The following is a 19,478-nucleotide window of genomic DNA, read 5'->3' as shown; positions in this document are numbered from 1 at the left end:
AGGTGCATTACATATATTTTAACATAAACATTAATGCATCAGCATCATTGCACCCTAGGCTGGGTTTCCCCCATACTTGTTGCTTTCTTCCCCTCCTGTTTTGCTGAATTCTATTTTATTGTCCTTAGGCCTCTGTGCACTTTATCTCTGCTAACCAGTACTAAAATGCTTGTGCTCACACCCTAAAGCATGCTACCTGAAAAACGTAGTATGCTCCACTTAAGTAGCACCATTGCAGCTTATGTGCCGTTTTAAACTGCCAATTCGACTTGGCAAAATAATGCTTTCGCCAAGCCTAAAACTCAGTTTTTCTTACATATAATTCACCCACATGGCAGGTCCCAAACAGCCAGTAGGGCATTTAAAAAGTGTGCAATGTATTTTTAAGTTTTACACGTCCTAGTAGTAAAAAACCCATAAATTCATTTTCACTATTATGAGGTCTACCTCTCCCATAGGACAATGCTGGGTTACCTTATGACATTTAATAAGTGATAATGTTTGTTTGGGAGCAGGCAGAAATGTCATGTTTTTTTATCGAAGGAATTGTAGTTTAAAGTCCTCTTTAATGTTAAAGCTTAATTTTAAGTCACAATTCTGAAAATGTCACTTTTATGAAGTTGGTACTTTTGTGTCCTAACGGTTTGGTGCCTGCATCCTGTTTCCTGGATCACATGACTTGGTGTAGTTGGCTTATGTGTATACCTTCTAGGCAGCCACAAAATAGAGGGGCTGACTGTTGGCAGGATGGGCCGTCCTGGCAGGATGTGGGTGGAGCTCTGCATGAAAACAGGATGTTACAGCATGTTAACTTGAAAGAGAAAGGAAGTCTAATTGAAGCAAAATTGTGATGTTGAAAGTTACACTCTTCTAAGTATGATTGGTGATAACAGACAGTGGTGGCATATGTAGATGTCACTCACATAGTAATACTAGTCTTTTCTCTCACCAATATTTTCCTACCCTTATAGAACAAGTTCAAAAATTTGTCAGATTTGTATGTACCCCGAGGATAGGAGTATAGTCTCCCATACTTTAGAGAGAGAATGAGAGTGCCTTCCTGCAGAAAGACATTGATGCAATGACGTTTGGGATATATTGTTTTCTGTTGACTCTGACATGTAAAATACAAATCAGGCCTAATTGTAGGGAAGCATAAATGCACAAATTCATCAAAGTCTGTAAGTACAATGCTTCAGGGCAAGACACCAAATACTTCAAATGGTGACAGGGGCCAACATAGATCACTGTATTACTTCAGAAACAGATTGACCTTAGTTGCTCTAACAAAAATAACAGAAATGCAGTGGAGAGGAAAACTTACATCCTGCTGTCCAGAGAGGTTCATGGAGTGAGCTAAATAGCAAGACCATCCAGCCCAGTGAAGAGAATATGTACAAGTAAGCTTGTTTTGATACATTTGCTTGTGTTTCAGAGGTTTCTCTGGTGGACACTGTCCGTTCTGTGATGCAAATACAAGGAACTATAACTACAACTCCCTACTCCTTTTTCCATGGTGAATCAATGGGGAGAAAGTTATTAAAAGCAAGGTATATGGGAGGTACAGACACGAAGACTGGTTGCTTAGAAAATCATCCTGGAAGCTTTCAAATGTATCTGGGGATGGTACATGGCTATTCATTAAATAGTTAAGAAAAGACTAAGGGCCTTATTACAACTTTGGCGGAGGGGGTTAATCCGTCCCAAATGTGACAGATATCCCGCCCACTGTATTACGAGTCCATTATATCCTATGGAACTCATAATATGGTGGGCCGGATATCTGTCACATTTGGGACGGATTAACCCCCTCCGCCAACGTTGTAATCAGGCCCCAATTGTTCTGTCAATACAATGACTATAAGGCTGATGATAAAATAGATTTCGTTGTTAGGTTGAGATTAGACCAATAATTACAGATAGTAGGTATATGTATAAAATGCATTGGGTTTTGTAACATTCATTTTATTTTATAATGTGGCTGCTGAGATTACCATAACTTCATTCAGATATGCAAGGTTTTTGTGCTTGTTATACATGATGTGTAACCCATTATTTTGAAACACTAATATTTGTACTTGTCTGATGCTTTCAGGGGCCAGAGAGAGGATCCACGGACCTAGAAATACCCCCGTAGACAACAGCTTCTCGGGCAGGGTTGTCTGTCCCATAAATCTCTGGATCCAGATGACCGTAACTCATCACAGAGAAGAGTGAGAGGCACAAGTCAATTTTCCTTTTCTCCAGAATCCACAATAAACAGGATCCCCTTGGGGCTAAGGAACTTTTTTGAGCTGTGCCCTTTGATTTCTGAGTATACGACATGGTGCCCTTCCACGTGTCTCAAACTTTAGAAACCCTAAAAAGTGATACACACAGAATGTAATCTGAGATGTCTGGAGGTTTTTTGTGATCCTTTTCAGAGAGAGGATAAGTGACCCCCCCACTTCCACTGGGGATTATTAAATGCTTCATAAATACAAAAGGTTAGCCCTAATCGTAATTACTGTGTTTGAGTCTTTGTGAGCTATGGCTGGAGAGCCAGGGGAGGATGAGTTAGAAAATGTATGCCCAGACCTTACTCCCATTTGACTGGTAGAGAACTTTCCCTTAAATTAGGGTGAAATAGTATTTGTGGTCAAAGACGAGCCAGTATATACCATGGGGGTATTTTACTCTTACATTGAATCACCAGAAGGGACAGATGCAGAGGGGCTATTCATAAAGTATGTCAAGACTGAACCTTCATCTGTATATCATCCATTCTGAAGTGCCTTTGACACACATTGAACACTTAATGCTGTTTCTGGGTAAACTTCCACAATTAGTGCAAAGGCTATGCTTAAGGGCACTTACAATGCCATGATAAACTTGGCCAGTACCAGCTACATGCACTCAGAGAGCCTGCCTATAGCAGAGACTAGCGAGAGGTTCACTGAGATTATAAATATTTACAAACAATTGCTGCAGTATGTACTACAACACTGAGGTACTAAGATGGTAGAGTTTGGGCAAACACCTACACAAACACAAGCAATGGCTATTAATCCACAGATAATAAACGTAATACTGTTTTGATTTGTGTTATAAACCAGGTCTCTAGTTTGCAGAGGTATGCACCCTGTCCAACTAGGGACTACAATAATAGTCAGGGTAACACTTCTTAAATTAACCCGTGCTCACCCTCTGGTAGCTTGGCACAGAGCAGTCAGGCATTACTTAAGAGGCAAAGTGTAGAGTATTGGTGCAACACATAAAATACAATAACACATTGAAAAACACCACAAAAATGACTCCACACCAGTTTAGAAAAGTATAGAATATGTATTTGAGTAAAACAAGACCAAAACAACAATAATTCAATAAGTAGAAGCCGAGATATGGGTTTAAATGTGAACACAGTGCTTACAATTCATTAGCAGTCAAAAGGTTACTTGAGGTCGTGAGTGACTGGTGCAAATCCGAAATGCAGGCCGACCGCAATGGAGGGTAAGTCAGCTACAGAACCCATGGAGGGCCAGGGATACAGTATCTTTGATGGAGCAAAGTGTTGACGTCCAAAGCACGATGCACTAGTATTTTCCACGCAGTCGGATCACTGAGTTGTTGATGGACTCCATTAAAGTGAATGCGATGCATTGCCCTTGAGCATCACAGAGCGTCATTGCAGAACCGCCCAGACTGTGAAACTGCTGTCACCGAGCAGCCATTGTGTCGAAGGAGCAATGCAAAGATTTTTCTCATTCTCTCAAAGTAATGCATCAGTATTTACATGAATCAGCTGCAGAACTCACTTTTGAGGCCTAGGACTGGAGGGGGGCACCTCAAGGTTAGGACTCACACATTACAGAGTCCAGCAGCATCAGGAAAGTAGCAGGCAGTCTTTGATGTCCCTGAGACTGCAGTAGAACAGGGAGCAAGCAAACAAGCCCTTGGAGTCTCTTGGGAGCAAGGATGTAGAGAACAACAGTCCTTTCCACTTCAAGCAAGAAGCAGCAGGCAGCCAGCTAACACAGCAAAGCAATATCAAAGTGTCAGTCCCTCCTACTGCGAGCAGTAGGCCAAAACAGCAACACAGGTGCAAAGTAGCAGTCCCTCCTGTTAGCACGGCAGTCCTTTTTCCTGGCAGAGTGTTCTTTGGTCCAGTAGAGTTCTGATTTTGTGAGGTTTGGAGTTCAGTACACAGACCTAAATGTGCCTTTGAATTGAGGGAGGATTCAAGGAGGCCTTTAAAGATCACAAGGTCCCTGCCCTTCCTTCCCTGTCTCCAGGCTCTCTACATGGGGTTGTGCAGCCCTTGGTGTTACTAGAGGCACATCCCTATTCAAGTGTGTCAGCTCCTCCCACCCATCTAGCCCAAGAAGACCAATCAGCCTGGTGATGGGCCATTAGGATGTGAATGTCACACCCAAGCTCCCTTAGAGTGTCACTGTCTAGAGGGAATGCACAAAGTCCAGCTGTCATCTACCACAGACCTGTTTTCAGGGATAAGCAGAGGCACAGGATGGGTAAGAAAATGCTAACTTTCTAAAAGTACTCAAAGGACAAACATTTGTGAAGGAATTATTTATGATAATATTGTAGTCCTCATCACAGAAATGTTAACATACAATTGTATCAGTCCATCTCTAAGTGTCTTAAATACTTTGCAAAATGTAAATTAATTGGACTGATTGATTTATACTTATATGTCAGCGGTAGGTTGTTTACCTACTGATCTCCTGGAAAACCGCTGTGAGATATCAGAGGTGACAATAGTGCTGTTTCTTTACAATATTATCATGTACTTTTTTATTAATGTTTTGAGGTGTTTGATTATATATAAAATGATCTATTTTTGCTGTTAAACAACACGCTCATTTTGTTGATTTTTGTCTTCCTCTTTTCTATTTCATACATTAATTGTATAGCTTCATTCATTGTTTATCTGTCTGATAAATAATTCCTCCACAAATGTTTGTCCTTTGACTATATCGTACACAGTTGTGTGGGGGTTTATTGGGTTACCCTGTAGTCTTCAACTTTCTAAAAGTGACATTTTCAGACTTACAGTTAAAAATCAGACTTCACCTTTGTGGTATATGGCTTATGTGATCTCAGCATGAGCGGAATGCTCACAAAGCTCTGCCTCAGGCTGAGGTCACATATGACCTCATGATAGAATATGGAGTGTTGGTTATGTTGGAGGAGAGCAGAGAGGAGAGCTGTTTGTACAAGGCTGCTGGTGGGTGGGTTGCTTCAATAAAGGACCTACGATATATTCTTGGAGATTCCTGCATTTTTTCCTTTCTACAACCTTAAATTGTGATTTTAATTTGTAAGTCCAGAGACACCAAACTCCATATTTCTATCTTTCCCCAATTGAAAGTTACAAATGATGCTTCAAGGTAATCCCAATGTTAACCTATGGGAGAGATAGGACTTGCAGTAGTGATAACTGAATTTAGCAGATTTTCACTACCAGGACATGTCTAATGTTTTAAATACACTGCACCCTGCCCTTGGGGGCTAACCTGGGCCTACACTAGGGGTGATGTATAGGTCATAAAAAAGGAAGTTATGGGCCTGACAATTGAATGCACCAGGTCGTAATGGCATCTCAGTTCTGCACACACAGGCTCTGAAGTGGCAGCCCCGAGACATGTTTGAATGGCTACTGTAGTGGGTGGCACAATTAGTGCTGCAGGCCCACTAGTAACATTTAAGTTACAGGGCATAGGCACATATATTGCACTTTACTAGGGACTTACAAGTAAATTAAAGATGCCAACTGTGGACAAGCCAATGTTACCATGTTTTAGAGCGCAAAGTACCTGCACTTTAGCACTGGTCAGCAGTGGTAAAGTGCACAGAATCCTAAAAGCCAGCACAAATTGGTGAGAAAAACAGGAAGTCAGAGAACAAAAAGTTAGGGGAAGCCAGACCAAGGATGCCAGGTCTAACTGTTAGCAAGAAAAATCTGTCAGATAGAAATGGTGTTTCCTCATTCCACTCCACAGCATAAACATTAAACAATAAACATGTTTAGCAATGAGTATCGTACCAAATATACAATGGTGTCTGGTGAAGGGTTTTTGCTTCCCTATACATGACTATACAAGCCGTGCCCTTAACTGTGCTATTGCCACTTGTAATGAAACAAACACAGGAAGGGTAAGAAGCTTAATCGCCAGTAGATTTATAAATGAAGCCTATATGTAACATACACACAGTATCAGAGCTACTTCTTGATACAAGTAAATATTGGCTATTTGCCAAAGGTATGCTGCTTTGCCACAAGAGCAGAATGAAGTCATGGTATCAAAAATAATATTTCAAGTCTATATCTCAATGACAGAGATTACAAAGTTTCAAATTAAAATGAGAATGAAAATCTTCGAAAAGGAAGAAAGATGCATAATGTAAAATTCTGGGTTGAATTAAAAATGAAGCTACAATTTTATTGTAAATATGAAGAACAGGAAAGACATACCCTGGGTGATAGCAGAGCTAGAAGGGAAATAAGGGCTTCAGAGAGATAAAAATTGCCTGATGAGTGATTTTCACAGGATTGTGGGAAAAAAAACAGCCAAGTCAAGTAAAGGTGACAGTTGTTCCTCATAACCCGACTAACCAATCCGTGTGGAAATGGAGAAAGCTGAGGGCCAGTAAACCCATTCCTCCATTGCAGAAGGAGCGAGTCACTGCAGCCAGGAAACAAGATGCCTCACAGAAAGAGTTCCAGAATGGCACATTAGCTGCGGCCATTCTATTTCACATTGGCCTCAAACTGTTATTCTGCCTTCTTCATCTGAGAGACAAAGATTTTGATGGACACTTTACATATGACCAAGTGGAATTACACTGATTGCTGCCATTTATATATGTATGGACTTTGAACACAAGAACTGTGTGGCATATTTCAGTCTGTGTAAATGGTCTTACTAATGTTCCTAATTTACTATTGAAACAGCTTGTAGTCAAAACAGTTTAAAGGATTTGATTAATTTGATACCATCCTCCCAGCACTGTTCTTGGATATAACAAACTGTTTATTCAGGAACACTCTATGTACCTATCCTTTCTACCCAGTATCCTTGAAGTAGTAGGAAATACACACAGCACACAATTGCAGCTAATACATAAAATTATAAAAAACACTCTTTATATAGCAAATAGATTTTTTACACACAGTGTACCACCAGAATTGTGAATGCATTTTTCAAAAGTGCTAATGGTTACCACCAACTTGGAGTTGGTTGTAATAGCATTTCCTAAATGCCCATTTTGTATTTAGGAAATGCTTGTTACATGTACTTAGGGAGTCGCATATAGGAAATCCCTATTTGCGATTTCCTATTTGGAGGAGCAATTTTAGGGAATCGCAAAAAATTGTGATTCCCTAAAATTGCACTGCCTATGCCTTTCATACATCTGGAAAGGCTATTTTGCATTTGCGGTCAAATTTACAGTTTCAAATGCAAAATGGGTTGATACATCTGGCCTATAGTTACCATGCTAGAAAAAATTACAAAATTTGATTTTTATATGAAAATGTTCTACAATATATGAATTAGGAAGTGAAGAAAAGGACTGACACCTGGGTTCTTGCAGAAAAGTGTGATGTTTGTGCCCCTCATTTCACTTAGGGAATTACAGATATTAATGAGATTACTGAATTTCAGCAGCATATACTTGCCACATTATGCTGAGAGAGTGAGGCAGCAATGACCCGATCGAAAACTAGATTCGACCTGGACTTACACAAAGCAGTTCATTCATAGCAGAGAAAAAAGCTTCCCACCTCCTGGCTTTCCAGGAAAGTACAGCTCCTTCCTGGGAAATGCTGGGTTTCCTATTTTAATCATACCTAAAATAAGACAATGGTATATTCCAAACAAATCTACTACAATGAGTCTTTTTAAAAGCGGTTCATGATAGAATAGGCTCGGAGTATGGTGGGATGTCTGCACTGTTACACATCCTTCAAGAGCAATACTGATGGCCGGTTGATGCCGAAACAAGTTAAATGATATGCATTACAATGTGGAAATTGCCCAAAAAAGTAATTCTACAAATGTTAGACCCTCATCGGCTCCATTGGAGGAAGTAGTACATCCCTCCGGACTGATGAAATAATCAATAAGTATGAGCATTCCACACCTTAGTCTACATTCATGAAAAGCTGTTCAGTAAGAGAAAACCTAAGCTACAACCTGGATACACAACACACTTTTATTGGCTACCCACAACACTGGTGTGGTTTCTCCTGATATATGTAACTACACTCATGATCCCGAATACTTCTAGAGAATTCACAGTCAAACAAATCTTAACCTCCAACACAGAGTACTATGTGTATTAGTTAATGTACACTGACAGCAGCATTCACAAGGCCAAAAAAGGGGTCTTGGAGCACAAGAGGTCAATACATCGTAATGACAAACAGTACCCATTGAAGAGACGCTTTGCAAAATGCATTTCCAGAATGATCATCTCCTACTTTTAGTAGTAGCAGAGGCCATTGAACCTGATATTTTAGGCAACAGGGAGAGAAAATTGCACATTCTTGAATCAAAATGTATCCTTGACTTTGACCCGGGGGCCCCCATGGGCCTAAATTCTGGGGAAGAAATGTCTTTGCATTTGGGCTAACAAGAATTTATATTACATATAATGCTTCTGTATCTTTTATGGCTTCCTGAGTCTAGTGTTTTTTAACCTGTTTATAACCATTTTTCATTTTTTTTCACTCAGTTATCCTCACTTGTCCTGAATTCAGTGGCCAGCTGAGCACTTTTTTCAATATTATTCCATCAAGACTATTTTTTGGATGAACTGTAAGAGTTTTGCCCACTTGGGTGTAATTGTCAGACATTTAATGATCCTGGGCTATTTCATCCATGGAGTTCATCTGGTTGGGGTCACCAACGTAAAAAGGGCAATATATGTTGATATAACATTTACATTCTGAAGACTTAACCTACTAATTGAGTGCTAACTCCGTCTTGATTTTCAATTTTTGGGCCCCAAAAGTTTTCTAATGTGGCATTCTCTCGCTGGCAGGAGTCACTGAGACACTGCTCAGTGACTCCCTCCTGAATTGGCATGATGATCGCGGCCTCATAGTACCATTACAAGTAAACTGAAGTTGTTATTCTTATACAAGCCTCATATTGGGTGAACTGTATGTTTTTACTATACATGTTATTGAGAGTCCCTCGGTGATACCACCAGAGCCTGACAGTGATCTCTTCTATTGGTCTATTGTTGCCAAACACATCAGTGTCCAGCACCCAGGCATATTTCGTATTCGATATCAGTTATGTCACCAATGACTTGCCTATGTATTAGTGCACATTGTGTCATGATGTATCGATCATCATCAGAATTGTACCTTTGGGTATAACAATTTTGTCTGATTCAACTACGGGCGATTTGGGATGTAGTGACATTATGTGCAATTAGATGCGAACATCATGGAAATTGGGCATTTAATCATTATTTTCTTTTCATTATGCACAAGAGATGAACACGACGTGAATGGTCACAATAGTTTCTTTTGAAAGCATCATGACTTTAGACCATGTATACTCTAAATTAGCACTAGTTTTAATACAGTTTGTGTTGATACCTGCAGGGACCAGTCCCCTTTTACTGTTTAATGTGATGCACTATATGTAACTGGTGCTTCACTCGTGAACGGTAACCAAGGCTATGGCTGAATTGCATCAGGAGGAACTCTATCATTAAGCTGATTTCACAGCACAGGAGAGTATGAGTATTCTTTGATACAAGGAGGAGCATTTGTTCTCATGTTTAGGCCTGCTGGATCCCAACTCAGACTGCTGCATTTCACTCCAGGAACACTGGGACCTTCTTTGTTTGTGTGTGTGTGTGTGTGTCTCTCTCTCTCTATATATATATATATATATATATATATATATATATATATATATATATATATATATATATATATATATATATAAATATATATATATATATATAAATATATATATATATATATATATATATATATAGATATGTTTATACAAGTAGTAGATGTAGGAGGCTGGACTGGCTTGTAGTGAGTACCAAGGGGTACTTGCACCTTGCACCAGGCCCAGTTATCCCTTATTAGTGTATAGGGTGTCTAGCAGCTTAGGCTGATAGATAATGGTAGCTTAGCAGAGCAACTTAGGCTGAACTAGGAGACGTGTGAAGCTACTACAGTACCACTTAGTGTCATATGCACAATATCATAAGAAAACACAATACACAGTTATACTAAAAATAAAGGTACTTTATTTTTATGACAATATGCCAAAGTATCTTAGAGTGTACCCTCAGTGAGAGGATAGGAAATATACACAAGATATATATACACAATAGCAAAAATATGCAGTATAGTCTTAGAAAACAGTGCAAACAATGTATAGTTACTATAGGATGCAATGGGAAAACATAGGGATAGGGGCAACACAAACCATATACTCCAAAAGTGGAATGCGAACCACGAATGGACCCCAAACCTATGTGACCTTGTAGAGGGTCGCTGGGACTATTAGCAAATAGTGAGAGTTAGAAAAATAACCCTCCCCAAGACCCTGAAAAGTGAGTGCAAAGTGCACTAAAGTTCCCCTAAGGACAAAGTAGTCGTGTTAGAGGAATAATGCAGGAAAGACACAAACCAGCAAAGCAACAACTGTGGATTTCCAATCTAGGGTACATGTGGAACAAGGGGACCAAGTCCAAAAGTCACAAGCAAGTCGGAGATGGGCAGATGCCCAGGAAATGCCAGCTGCGGGTGCAAAGAAGCTTCTACTGGACAGAAGAAGCTGAGGTTTCTGCAGGAACAAAAAGGGCTAGAGACTTCCCCTTTGGTGGACGGATCCCTCTCGCCTTGGAGAGTCGTACAGAAGTGTTTTCCCGCCAAAAGAACGCCAACAAGCCTTGCTAGTCGCAAATCGTGCGTTTGGCGTTTTTGGACGCTACTGGGGCCCAGGAGGGACCAGGAGGTCGCAAATTGGACCTGAAGAGAGAGGGGACGTCGAGCAAGACATAGAACCCTCACTGAAGCAGGTAGCACCCGGAAAAGTGCCAGAAACAGGCACTACGAGGATGCGTGAAACAGTGCTCGCCGAAGTTGCACAAAGGAGTCCCACGTCGCCGGAGACCAACTTAGAAAGTCGTGCAATGCAGGTTAGAGTGCCGTGGACCCAGGCTTGGCTGTGCACAAAGGATTTCCGCCGGAAGTGCACAGGGGCCGGAGTAGCTGCAAAGTCGCGGTTCCCAGCAATGCAGCCCAGCGAGGTGAGGCAAGGACTTACCTCCACCAAACTTGGACTGAAGAGTCACTGGACTGTGGGGGTCACTTGGACAGAGTTGCTGGATTCGAGGGACCTCGCTCGTCGTGCTGAGCGGAGACCCAAGGGACCGGTAATGCAGCTTTTTGGTGCCTGCGGTTGCAGGGGGAAGATTCCGTCGACCCACGGGAGATTTCTTCGGAGCTTCTGGTGCAGAGAGGAGGCAGGCTACCCCCACAGCATGCACAAGCAGGAAAACAGTCGAGAAGGCGGCAGGATCAGCGTTACAGAGTTGCAGTAGTCGTCTTTGCTACTATGTTGCAGGTTTGCAGGCTTCCAGCGCGGTCAGCAGTCGATTCCTTATCAGAAGGTGAAGAGAGAGATGCAGAGGAACTCGGATGAGCTCTTGCATTCGTTATCTGAAGTTTCCCCAGAGACAGAGACCCTATATAGCCAGAAAAGAGGGTTTGGCTACTTAGGAGAGAGGATAGGCTACTAACACCTGAAGGAGCCTATCAGCAGGAGTCTCTGACGTCACCTGGTGGCACTGGCCACTCAGAGCAGTCCAGTGTGCCAGCAGCACCTCTGTTTCCAAGATGGCAGAGGTCTGGAGCACACTGGAGGAGCTCTGGACACCTCCCAGGGGAGGTGCAGTTCAGGGGAGTGGTCACTCCCCTTTCCTTTGTCCAGTTTCGCGCCAGAGCAGGGCTAAGGGGTCCCCTGAACCGGTGTAGACTGGCTTATGCAGAATTGGGCACATCTGTGCCCAACAAAGCATTTCCAGAGGCTGGGGGAGGCTACTCCTCCCAAGCCTTCACACCATTTTCCAAAGGGAGAGGGTGTCACACCCTCTCTCAGAGGAAGTTCTTTGTTCTGCCATCCTGGGCCAGGCCTGGCAGGACCCCAGGGGGACAGATGCCTGTCTGAGGGGTTGGCAGCAGCTGCAGTGAAACCCCAGGAAAGGCAGTTTGGCAGTACCAGGGTCTGTGCTACAGACCACTGGGATCATGGGATTGTGCCAACTATGCCAGGATGGCATAGAGGGGGCAATTCCATGATCATAGACATGTTACATGGCCATATTCGGAGTTACCATTGTGAAGCTACATATAGGTAGTGACCTATATGTAGTGCACGCGTGTAATGGTGTCCCCGCACTCACAAAGTCCGGGGAATTGGCCCTGAACAATGTGGGGGCACCTTGGCTAGTGCCAGGGTGCCCTCACACTAAGTAACTTAGCACCCAACCTTTACCAGGTAAAGGTTAGACATATAGGTGACTTATAAGTTACTTAAGTGCAGTGTAAAATGGCTGTGAAATAACGTGGACGTTATTTCACTCAGGCTGCAGTGGCAGGCCTGTGTAAGAATTGTCAGAGCTCCCTATGGGTGGCAAAAGAAATGCTGCAGCCCATAGGGATCTCCTGGAACCCCAATACGCTGGGTACCTCAGTACCATATACTAGGGAATTATAAGGGTGTTCCAGTAAGCCAATGTAAATTGGTAAAATTGGTCACTAGCCTGTTAGTGACAATTTGAAAGTAATGAGAGAGCATAACCACTGAGGTTCTGGTTAGCAGAGCCTCAGTGAGACAGTTAGGCATCACACAGGGAACACATACCTATAGGTCACAAACTTATGAGCACTGGGGTCCTGACTAGCAGGGTCCCAGTGACACATAACAAACATACTGAAAACATAGGGTTTTCACTATGAGCACTGGGCCCTGGCAAGCAGGATCCCAGCGAGACAGTGAAAACACCCTGGCATACACTCACAAACAGGCCAAAAGTGGGGGTAACAAGGCTAGAAAGAGGCTACTTTCTCACAGTAGATAAATATATTAGTTGTAATTTATAGTTTGTTTCAAAGGAAAACTCCATAAAACTTGATTAAAACACAGGACAAAGCTTGTAAAAAACACATCATTAAAAGTACATACAAATAACACTCCCCCTAATAAAATCACCAACTGGTTCATTATGAAACAAAGCCAAAAACCCTAATGTTTCACATTGAATTTATATCTAATCCTCCAACCATGATATAAATATTTGGTCCCAGCGAGTATAATCAATTCATTATTGTCAGTTCTTAGAGTCCTTTGAACTACCTCAAACTGTCTCACAGGCAGATTCTGACAAAAAGGTAAAATGATGTGCCTCCCTTTCACAAGATAGCTGCCAAGTTGGGTAAATATCTGGACTTTTGTTCGCTGGGCACTACTTACTACAGAAAGAAATGACTGCTTGTATCTCATATCTACATTTTAACCACCTCTTCCAGTAATTCTGAGGGAGACGATGAGTACAGTCATGCTCTCCCTTTGCAAGTACAGTCTGTGCAGTGGGAAAACAGCAGGTTAACCCAACCCAGAGAGCAGGTCATGCAGCGGCAAGCACAGACAGAGTGCTCTCTTGGCAGCCCCCCAATTTAGTTCAGCCCCAAATTCCACCTTTTACTGGTGATGCTGGATGTAAAGTTGAAACGGCTAACTTTTAGCCAGTCGACTGCGTCCATCTCTTTTTGGATGCTGACTTCCTTCGACAAATTGTGCAGCAAAGAAATTTGTGTGCAGAACAATTTCTGAGGGAGCATGGAGGCACTCTAGATCTTGCTTATGGCAGCCCTATCTTATCTAAAAACAGTTCAAAGTCCAGCATACACTTGCAAGAAAGGAATTTTGCTATCAAGTTTCCAGAGCGTGGCTTCATGAGCCACAACAGTGCTTCCACTTCTACTATATCAATTTATCTATGGATCTACATCCTTGAATTATTTGTTCCACACAAAGGACTGATTCCCTTGATCAAGAGTAGGCTTTAACATACATTACTTCATGGGCTATATTCTTCTAAGTAACCCTTTTTAGACGTGATTCATGGATGATAATTTGGCATATTGAGTACCCTTTATCCTGTTCCAAATATTCAATTCACATTAAAAAGTAATTCTGTGAAAAAAGATACTTTATCACATATTCCTGTTTTCTTCTTTATCAAATTTATTCTATTCCTAATATTGTGTCTTAAATAATATGTCCCATTTGATTTATTTGAACGACGTTGAACATACTTAATTTCTAAATACTTCTTGTAAATGATTCCCTTGTTGGCCATTTACCTGGACTCACTAGCTTTTACTTCTAGGGCATTAGCAGATGCTCTTGCTAAATTGAGAGTAAGTCTCCAATTAGCACACTCCTTTAGGCCCGACTCAAACAGGGTAGAGGCAGAGCTAATGGTATGTTTAAACAAGCATTGACTATGAATACAGTAGTAGGTATTAGGTCCAAAACCAGTTAGGTGCCCAGAGAGCAATAAACAATATGTCCATATGTGCACTGCTGCACAGCAGTAATTAGGAAACGCTCTTCAAGGCAAAAATCTATATACTAGACTTTCAAGCTTGGAAAGATCCAACTGATCAAGCACGTCTCTCTGTTGCATGATTTGCAGCATAACTGGGATAGCCAGTTCAGACCTGAACTCCAAATCCAGATCCAGTGGCTTGCTGGTTACCGAAGGTTATTGACCTGGTGGTAGAGGGATGTAAGAGAGAGCTTGGTCTCACCTACTGAGATCCTGTACCAGTTCTTGTAACAAAATGAATGAAAAAGTCAATACTAGAACTGTTGCTCATGAAATAGAGAACAAGACTGTTGACAGTGGGAACAGTGAACCATATTATGTTGCCCAACCTGCATACAGGCCAGCTGAACCTGTTGTGAGGGTGCAATCAGCAGATTTGTCACAGAACATGTCCCAGTCGGACCCCCCTCTTAGAAATGAGAGCAACCTGTACACAGCACAGATCAACGGGGATAAGTACTGAAAGAACTATTGATAATGTGAGATTTTGAAATGCAACACCTCTACATTTTAAAAATGAATCAGGTCAATATTTTGAATAATCCAGTAACTATAGCTCTCAAGCTTTGAGTACAAAATTATCAGAATATGAGACTATTCTTTTAAATGACAATATTGGTGAGTCTGTTCACTGAAAGGAATAAAGTTAATGAACATTGTTCTTCACATAACAAATGGAAGAAATTTAAAGATGAAATTACATAATATATTTAACCACCTTGGCCTTATGCCTGGCTTGCATTAACCGATTTTGCTGACAATTTGAATAAGAACTGTGGTTTTCATTATTACGATGGTGCACATAGACTATGTTCTGGATGTAGAGAATTGAGTTGCAGTACTTAAAAAGTGAAATAATTTAAGTGAAGTACAAAACATTACTAGAGGAGTGTCCCAAAGAAGAAGAATAGCCACCCGCTGCAAAATGGTATCCACTTGGGGGAATTAGATCCTCAAATCTTTGGGTCATTGTGAGAAACTGGATAGTTGGTTGACAGAGGTACGAGCCCTGGTCAAGCAGCAACCACAACCCTAAATTAACCTGTGCTCAACCGGCTGGTAGCTGCGCCCAGAGCAGGCATGCTTAACTTAGAGGAAAGGTGTAAAGTATTTGTGCTGCACTTCAAACAGTAATAGAGTGAAAAACATCATAGAAAAGGACCTCACAGTCAGTTAAAAAAATATAGTACTTTTTAATAACTAGAACAAGACCAAAATGACAAAGATCCAATCAGTAGAACCGGACATATTAAATTTTGAAGATTTTTAGTGTGAAGAGTGCTCAAAAGCACAAGGCACAAACTATGTATATCTGGTTGCACGGATATCTGGTATACCATGATGGAGTACAGGCCGGCTGTCGGGACCCATTTAGACCCGCTGAACAGAGTACCATATATTATGAGTTGTGGAGCTTTGTGAGGATCTGCGTCAAAGATGCATTGTGCAACTGAACTCATGCTTCGGTTCTGACATGCAGCGATGGTTGTAATGCACGGGCCTGCATCATCGAGGATTCCATTGATGTGGCTAGCAATGCAACATCTGGTGTCGAGGATGCACCACCCAGTTGGGCAATGCATCAGTTCTGAGGAGCAGTGAGGCTGTGATGGGGAGTCCGGTGTCATCGCTGAGGCTGCCATGGACAAGGGATGCGAGAGCCTGTGCAGAGGATACATAGCACAGAGGTGGTTCCAAAGGAGGTTGTGGGCTGCAGCAGTGACGCAGGTCTTTATGACAGGTCCAACCCATGCACCACTGACGATGTGAGGTTCTGCTTGGGGTTCCCATGAGCAGCAGAGCAGATGCATGGGTTCCAGTGGACTCACAGAAGCTGGCACACCACCTTGATCCCACTTCCAAGGGTCCAAGACTGGGGTGGCACCACATGACAGGTAGACTCACAGATGGCAGAGTTCAAGTGTGGATGCAAGGTTGTTAGAGGCCTGTTGTGTCCCTGAGGCTCCAGATCAGGAGGCCCACCAACTAGCCCTTGAAGTCAGTCTGAGGTTCTTTTTCGAGAGATGTAGGTCCAGTCCTTCTTACCCAGGCAGCAGGTCAGAACAGCAGGGCAGCAGTCAAGCAGAGCAGCAATCAAGCAGAGGGGCAGTCCTTTCAGGCAGCAGAGCAGTCCTCCTTCCTGGCAGAGTAACCACAGGTCCAGAAGTGTACTTAATAGTTGTTGTCTGAGCGCCAGTATTTATACCCAGGTGTGCCTTTGAGGTGGAAAAAAGCTTCTAGAGGTATGCCTTTGAAGTGCACAGGTGCTCTGCCTTTCTGGCCCTGGCTCCAGAGTGACTAACTGCCGGGAGTATGTAGCCCTTTGCCAATCCAGCCACATCCAAGCTCCCCAATTGTGTGTGGCTGTCTAGGAGGAATACACAAAGCCCAACTGTCAGCTACACCAGCCAGCTGGACTCAGGGACAGTCTGCAGGCACCAATAGGCTAAGGCAGGAAAATGGCAACTTTTTAAAGGTGGACTTTTCAGAACTGTAACTCAAAATCCAACTTTGCCTTAAGTTAGGATTTTTCATTGCAATTCTATAGAAAACAAACATGGTCTCCTGTTCTTATTGGGTAATTGAGAGGTAGACCTTGCAGTAGTGAAAAATGAATTTAAAAGTTTTTCACTACCAGACGGTTTGGGCGTGGCAAAAGGTTTACTTTGTTAGGTCGAAAAGGCCAGTCTAAAACTGCACACACAGCCTGCAATGGCAGGCCTGAGACATGTTTTAGAGTGCAACTTAAGTGGATAGCCCACTAGCAGTATTTAATTTACAGGCCTTGGACACAGGTAATGCCACTTCACTAGGGAATTACACATTAATTAACTATGGAAATTGGGTATAAGCCAAACTAACATACTTTAAAGAGAGAACACAAGAACTTTATCACTGGTTAGCAGTGGTGAAGTGCACAGAATCCTAAGGCCAGCAAGCACAAAGTCAGCAGAATTAGGAGGTCTGAAAGCTGAAAAGTTAGGGGGAAAACCCCACCAAGGATGCCAGGTCTGACAGTCGGCAATAGCTTTCCAAGTTTCACACACGTTCCATCTTGATTTAGGGTACATATTGCCCCCAGCCACCTATGTGAGTGAAAAAATGGCTTATTGAACTACAAACACATGCTTCGATGTACAACACAGAACCTTATCTCACTACGGAGACTAAAAAGCAAATGTCCTACTACACTCATTATACTGACTAGTATGTTAATTTACTGAATACATGAATATTACACAGCCATTGATAAATAATATTAAGCTAATTTTGAAAACAAACGTTAATAGTATTTATATTAAATTTAATTCAAATTATTTTCTCAATTTTGAATAGAAAGGTAAATTGCTAAAAAAGAAAAACCTATTATTTTTATTAAGCCTTAATAATTATTAAAAGTGATGTGTAGAATTAATTAAAATTAATTCAGTTATATTTTAATAAAAAATATGTTTCTATTATTTTTAAATTCAATATATGGAGTTAAAATATTGCATAGTGAAATCATATGTATGCACTATTTTATATGTATTTTTAACATCAATATATATATATATATATATAAAACTATTTTAAATATTTTAATTTACTTTATTGTTATTTAGCATGAGGATTTATTTAATTCCCTACATTCAATATTTCTGTCAGTGTTGCAGTACCAATGGTTGGGCATGTGTGCTGCTATACTATGAATTTTGTGAATAACCAAAAAGTCGTACATTAACTCAAAAGTGTAAATTACATAACAGTAGAATTTAGCTTTGTGAATTAGGCGCATAGGTTTTTTTTTTATAACGAATGCAACACAACTCCAACTGCAAATAATTGCAAATTGAAAGTATACCCAAAAACAGAAATTACTGAGATTCTAGAAACTATGAAAAATGGTTCTTATGTTGCAAGTTTCAAAGTAGCTTGTTCTTACTTAATAGATGATTCAGATATTTCGTGACAGTGAATGTGCCAATCAAATGTGGATAAATCCTACACCTGCCAACACAAGAAACAATAAATACACTCTACTAGCCAAACACTAGCAAACCCATTTTATGTAAATCTTAAAAAACTGCCAAACATCATCAGTATTTGTGAAACAAGACATAGGGCCTTATTTAGAGTTTGACGGACAGGATCCTGCATTACAGTTGTGGAAGATGTTCCATTCGTTATGCATTGGAGCCTACAGCACCTATACATTGGATGGCATATCTGCTGTGTTTTGGCGCAGTATCCTATCATCCAAACTCTAAATAAGTCTCTTAGCATTAGAATTAGTCACCGATTATTATGATGCTCATAGTGCAAGTCTAGTCACATAATTATTTCAAACAAAGTATGTAAGTTCCTTTATAGAAGGACTGGAAACTATATTGCATGTGTCTTAACAGAGCAGGCATATTAACTCACATGAATAACAGCAGAAAGAGTATTTTAGTGTTATGCAAAGAAACATTAGGGTCAGCTTTCCATAAACTAGGGGCATACTTGCATATTTTTTCACAGGATAGGCTCCAATCCTAATCCTAATCCTAAATGTGGGTGCAACTGTAATGTTTATGATCGTTCCAAGTGTGAAGAAATGGGTGGCCTTACAAACTGCAACAAACAGCACTAACTCGAGAATTCAAGCACTTCTGAACCGAGGTTTATTGTCTAAGAGACATGTGAAGAATGAAACTTTGTGCTCTACTTACCCACTGAACAATAACACCATTAAGCAACATGGTATGAAGTACTGAATGTTAATATAAAACCGACTGAGCTCTTCTGCTGACAGAGCCATTCTATTGCTTTACAAACATACTACATGACCATAGTCG

General features: G+C 41.2%; 1 protein-coding gene across 2 annotated transcripts in view; it reads right to left on the bottom strand.

Annotated features, from left to right (window-relative positions):
- The window catches only part of LOC138293366 (FRAS1-related extracellular matrix protein 1-like), an 892,846-nt gene that overhangs the window by 561,961 nt on the left and 311,407 nt on the right, over positions 1 to 19,478 (bottom strand). The gene's annotated exons all lie outside the window — the stretch shown is intronic.

This window comes from Pleurodeles waltl, chromosome 4_2 (genome assembly GCF_031143425.1).
Source record: "Pleurodeles waltl isolate 20211129_DDA chromosome 4_2, aPleWal1.hap1.20221129, whole genome shotgun sequence".
Classification (NCBI taxonomy): domain Eukaryota; kingdom Metazoa; phylum Chordata; class Amphibia; order Caudata; family Salamandridae; genus Pleurodeles; species Pleurodeles waltl.
Note: the sequence above shows the minus strand (reverse complement) of the source record. Positions and strands in the feature narration are given on the sequence as shown.